Consider the following 6,000-nt stretch of genomic DNA (forward strand, 5'->3'; position numbering starts at 1 on the left):
GATTGTCTAATTTTTAACTGGAAGATGTAAATGGGTAAAAGAAATGATTCTGCCTGCTTCTGCATATATTACTGCTGGTAGAGTGATTTATATACTCCAGTAACGTTGAATATAATTATACTAATAAATGATACCTCATTGATGCCAGTCTGTAAATATCTCCAATCAGAATGAAAGGCTCTTTGACCTGCAGATGCAGAGATACCACTCTGATTCATTTTTTTAAGGAATAAAAAGGGTTGATGTCCACAAAGCGTAAAAAAAAACAAAAAAACACAATTAATAGTGTTTTGCATATTTAAATCTGAAAAATCTGATATGCAAATGTATGCAAGCGTTGCATTTGTATTCTTCAGTGTAGGTCTTTGAAGTTCTGCATCCTTTTCATGTGCGAGTACACAAGCTTTTGTCTTTGATGCTCTAGGTGAAGCTTTATAAGAACATCTCATCCCCCTTCCTCTCATTTTTTAAAGCAGATGGGAGACATATGCCAAGAAGCAGGTCCTTGTACGATGTATATATATTGATCACTGAACATCATTCAAGTAGCTGTCAAATAAAAAAAGAAGCAGTGGCAGGTTTTTTTTAGGTGAACTGCAAGATGTGCCACTTATATGAATTTAATATTCATTTCTATGCAAAATAGGAAGTAAAACTAACGGAGGAAACTAAACAAGAAACAGCATAATAAGCAGTGTAATCTAATTTAGAATAATGCAGCAGAGTTGACTAAATAGATAAGAAAATATTAAATATGTACACAACATATTTGGATCCCTCTTGTCGTGTCTTTGAGTAGATTTCCTGATTCCTGATCCATCTATTATTGATAGAATTAGCCAATATATTAAAATCTTACGTAACAAAAAAAGGAATTAAAAAATGCCCATTTAGAGGAGTGAAGTTACAGGCTCAAAATATAAAGTTTCACTCCTGAGATATTCTTAAGTTCTTTATTTAACCATCATTTTAATTTGTAGTTCATAAATCAATAGCACACATGAAAATAAGCACAATTGTAATACATATTATCAGATAATTTAACTTTTTTTCTGCTTCTGGACTGATTTTCATTGGCAATTAGTGCGTAAAATCTGTATTTAGTGAAGACAGGTTTTCAGATTAATGAAATAGGAGTTACAGTTGGTGCTCATAAAGTTCTATGCAGATAAGAGGGAAGGGAGGAGCTAGGGACAGACACAGAATTTCTGCTGCAAGATCTCTTGATCCATGGAACGTTTATGAGCACCAACTTTCATCTCATATCTTTGTAATGGGCAATCTGTATTTACTGAAGACAGAATATAATTGAGCATTTTGAGGTCGAATGATCAGGCCATGAAGAGAAATAAGCGTATTTCTTTAATATGGTATATTATAAAGTTTCCTATTTTCACATGTACTATTCATTTTTGAAAAAATTATTAAAGGGGATGTCTGGTCTCCTGGTAAAAGTCTGAAGTCATTCAGTGACTGCAGACTTTTGAATCCTGTCAGCGTGTGGTGCGCATGTCGTCAGGATTCACCGGTATTGCTAGTTAGAGTGGACAATCATGTGACCTCATTTATTGGAAGTGCCTACTTCCGGACTTCCAGCCACATTCTGACTAGATTTACCTGGCTTATCTCAATACAAGTAAAAAGAGAGAAGCCAAACATGTCTTGTCAGCACTTATTAAGGTAAAGTGACAGCCTGCTCTTACCAGCAATACTGGTGAATCCTGACAGCATGCACACTGCACACTGTCAGAACTCACATAGAATGCCTGCCAACTTTTATCAGAAGATTGGACAACTATTTTAAAACAATGGTTACTCTTTAAATTCTGTGTTGACATAGCAGCCTTTTAATAATTAATATTTTGCTGTTGCATTTATTGAAGTACAGTAATCAATCCAGACCAAGTTGAACTGGCCTACTACATAGTGCAGACATTGACTGTAAAGGGCCACAGTGCAAGTTCTGTGACTGACCCCCCCTCTTTACTCTTCGCACATGTGTAATAGAGTGCAGGGTAGAGTATGTCACCACGGAACAGACAGACCAACTGTTGAGGGGGGTTTATTAACAGGAGCGATATTCTCCTCGCAGGGAGAAAACAGTAGAATATAAACTGATAAAATAACTGTGCAAAAATATGGGAAGCAGTATAGTTTGCCAGACAGTCAAACAGTATAACAGTAATAAACAGAATTTCTGGGGAAAACACTTATCAGTCTCATGAGGACTTGCTTGTAGGGTCGTCTTCTCCGACGTAGGCGCCGAGAAACAGTGGCACTTGTCGTCCCTCTGTTATCCGTGGGCTGTGTAGTCTCTAGGAACCCGCAACCTGGGGTTTAAGGGGTTACTGTTGTAAGCAGAGGGGATGCTAGGCAAACGGGGTCCCATGTGCTCTGAGTCTTTTGCTTCAACGAGGCAGCCTATCCCGGGAGAACGATGTTCAGTCTATTTTTGGGTCTCCCAACAGGAATCAGGGGCCCTGCACTAATACCGTGGGTACTAGGGGCCACTGTCTCTGCACGGGTCACTGTCTCTGCACGGGTCACTGTCTCTGCACGGGCGTCAGGGTGCACCTCTCCAGTCACAGCAGAGTCCGCTTTCACGTACTCACAAGATGCAGTCTTTCTGGACAATCTCCCTGTATCAGTCCTCCGACCGGGAGCTCTCTCTCTCTCTTCCCCGGAGCGCAGCTGCGTGCTGTTCTGGCCGCTGTATCAGCTGCTCTCTGTTGTGAATTCTGCTCTTGGGCTCCCTCCGGTGGTTGTAAGTGGTAGCGCTGCTGTCACAGCATTTATCAGGTGTTTTCACTTTTTGCAATTTAGACAGGGCTATTTAGTCTTGCTTCACCCTTTAGTCAGTGCCAGTTGTCCATTGTTCCTGGAGGATTCACATTCCTGCCTGGTCTCTTCTGCTTTGCAGTTCTTTTCAACAAAGATAAGTTCTGGCCTTGATTTTGCTGTCCACATGCTGTGGTCTTATTGTTCAGTTATTTTCCATGTTTTGTCTTGTCCAGCTTGGTCTGTATAAGGATTTGTTTAGCCAAGCTGGTATCTCTGGAGATGCAGATATACCCTCCATGTCTTTAGTTAGCTGTGGAGTTTTTGTATTTTCTGTGGTGGATATTTTCTAGTGTTTTAATACTGACCACATAGTACTCTGTCCTGTCCTTTCTATTTAGCTAGAAGTGGCCTCCTTTGCTAAATTCTCATTTCAGTCTGTGTAAGTGCAGCGCCCCAGAGTCCTGGTCGTTGCAGTGCTGTGGCTTCGCCGCTAAGGGGAGCCATGGTACGTTCGATGGCACTGAAGGAGTTCCTCCAATCAGGTATCACAGACACCAATATGTTTCACAGCAGGGCCTCCGGGGGAGCTAAGGGTGCTATTCATTAGGCCACTCCCCACCATAGTGGGTAAACTGGGGGTCAGGCAGGAAGTTAGAGAGAGAACGCTGACGGGATTGAACGGAGCAACACCCTGTGGCAGGGGGTGTTGTGAAGGGAGAGACTGTAGGGTCTCTGCCAGGGGTGGGATCCTGGCAGAGGCTTGGCATTGAAAGAACGTAACGGGTCCGCGCAGGCTCCTGGAAGCGTCGGGACTCAAGAAAGGACTAGAAGCGAGACAGATTGTGCTGAGTGAGAAACAAGATCAAGCAGAAGGAGAATACCAGCAGGGGTTGTGCTGAAAGAGGCAGCACCTTGCTGAGGCGCAATACCGGTGGCCGGAACGCCGAGGGAGTGGATTAGAATACAGCTTCAAGCCATACTCCAAACAGCGGCAGGACAGTCGGTCTCAGGCGGGCTGTCTACCACATATCACCTATGAAGTCTTGGGGGGCAATTGCGGGAGAGGGGCGTCTCTAGGGTCCCGGAAGAACTCCAGGCCTACCTGACAAACGGGTGCCATTCCAACCTGAATACAGGGAAGGGGTGGATTACAGAGGAACATCAAATCGAGTTGTGAGGGAACTTAAGAAACAGACACAACCGTTGTGGGGTCACTTTCCGTGAGCACATCAGGGAAGGACTACAACACATAGCGCTAAGAAGGAAGGCACAGATTTCCACCTGAGAGGAGAACTCTGGAGGTGCCATTGGACCGGCCGGACTTGCGTAGCCTGGTGAACCGTATTCCGGACTGAGGACTCAGAGATCTCCAGTAAAGAGGTAAAGAGACTGCAACCTGGTGTCCTCGTTATTTACCGCGACTTACACCCCACAACTGCACCGCTACATCGCTACCATTACTACCACCTATTGCACCGGACGTCCCCCACTGACGGACAGGGCCACGGACCGGGTCTAGCCACCGTGACAACCCCGAGACTGAGAACTAGAGGCCCGGCTCCGGGTACCCCTCGGCCCTGCGGCGGTGTGGGGGCGCCGCAGACTTGGCGTCACGAACAGGATGTACTTAAGCCTGAAGAATCAGGTCATGTGTGCCTAGAGACTGTGATTTGTTGTACTTGGACTGTACTTTATTACAAAGACTGTGCTGCGCCAGTTGCCGCCAAAATCCGCCGCCATTGCAGCGCTGAGGAGAGCGCAGGAAGAGAAGCGGGGCGTGGAGTGGGCGTAGACGAGCTGGAGAGCGCGAACAGCAATGGCCGCCCAGTCTAAGTATTTTTGTGTCCTGAGGACGTGCCCGTCAACAGCTGAGGTACGCCTCCTGATCTTGGTCGGAGGGTGGAGACCATGGGGACGGGGCCGCCCACGGAAGAGACCGCGGGAAGAAGACGCGGGAAAAGAGCAAGAAATGGCGGCACCAGAAGCACCACGCGGAGCTGAGTCGGCTCAGTCTGAGGCCGCGGCATCCGAGATAGGCTCCGAGGCACCGCTGCTGGGAGGTCTGACCCTTACCGAGTCCCCGATGGGCCGACCTCCGACGCCGTTATCGGAGGAACGTGTGGCTGCGGCCGAGGCCCGCCAGCTGGCCCGCCGACTGAGGGCCGATGCCCGCGTGCTCACCCGGGTGGGCCAACCCACCGAGATTAAGCTGTCTCCCATTGCTCCTTACCCGGGCCCGGCTGAAAGGACCCCACCTGCACCGGGTCTGAAGATCATGCCGGATGCGGAGCACTTACGGCGCCTTATGGCAGAGTGGCGGAGCCGGCCCCAGCCTGCAGAACAAGTGGACTTGGTTGGTGTCCCCGAGATCCCGCCCTCGCACTGGGGTGTTGTGGTGGCCTTCCATCCCCAGCAAGGGAGAGGGGTCATACAGGAGATTGGGGAGCCGATCCAGGTCCGGGTGGACCGAGAAGAGGTGGAACCTTCTGGCAGGCGGTTTGATTGTAACCTGGAGCCGGGGGACGCCGTCACCTATACGAGGTGGAGAAGGAACACCAGTGAGACGGGCTGGTTTGCCCGGGGGGTCTGTTGTGAATTTGCTTTTTGCTCCCTCTAGTGGTTACTAGTTTTTTGACTCTGGTTTTTCTGTCATTCCTTTTATCCGCACCTGGGTCGTTAGTTAGGGGTGTTGCTATATAAGCTCCCTGGACCTTCAGTTCAATGCCTGGCAACGTAGTTATCAGAGCTAGTCTGCTGTGCTCTTGTCTACTGATCCTGGTTCCAGTTATATCAGCTAAGTCTGCCTTTTGCTTTTTGCTATTTGTTTTGGTTTTGTATTTTTGTCCAGCTTGTTCCAAATCTATATCCTGATCTTTGCTGGAAGCTCTAGGGGGCTGGTGTTCTCCCCCCGGACCGTTAGACGGTTCGGGGGTTCTTGAATTTCCAGTGTGGATTTTGATAGGGTTTTTGTTGACCATATAAGTTACCTTTCTTTATTCTGCTATCAGTAAGCGGGCCTCTCTGTGCTAAACCTGGTTCATTTCTGTGTTTGTCATTTCCTCTTACCTAACCGTCATTATTTGTGGGGGGCTTCTATCCAGCTTTGGGGTCCCCTTCTCTGGAGGCAAGAAAGGTCTTTGTTTTCCTCTACTAGGGGTAGCTAGATTCTCCGGCTGGCGCGTGTCATCTAGAATCAACGTAGGAATGATCCCCGGCTAC

The sequence above is a fragment of the Ranitomeya variabilis genome, chromosome 3 (assembly GCF_051348905.1).
Source record: "Ranitomeya variabilis isolate aRanVar5 chromosome 3, aRanVar5.hap1, whole genome shotgun sequence".
NCBI lineage: Eukaryota > Metazoa > Chordata > Amphibia > Anura > Dendrobatidae > Ranitomeya > Ranitomeya variabilis.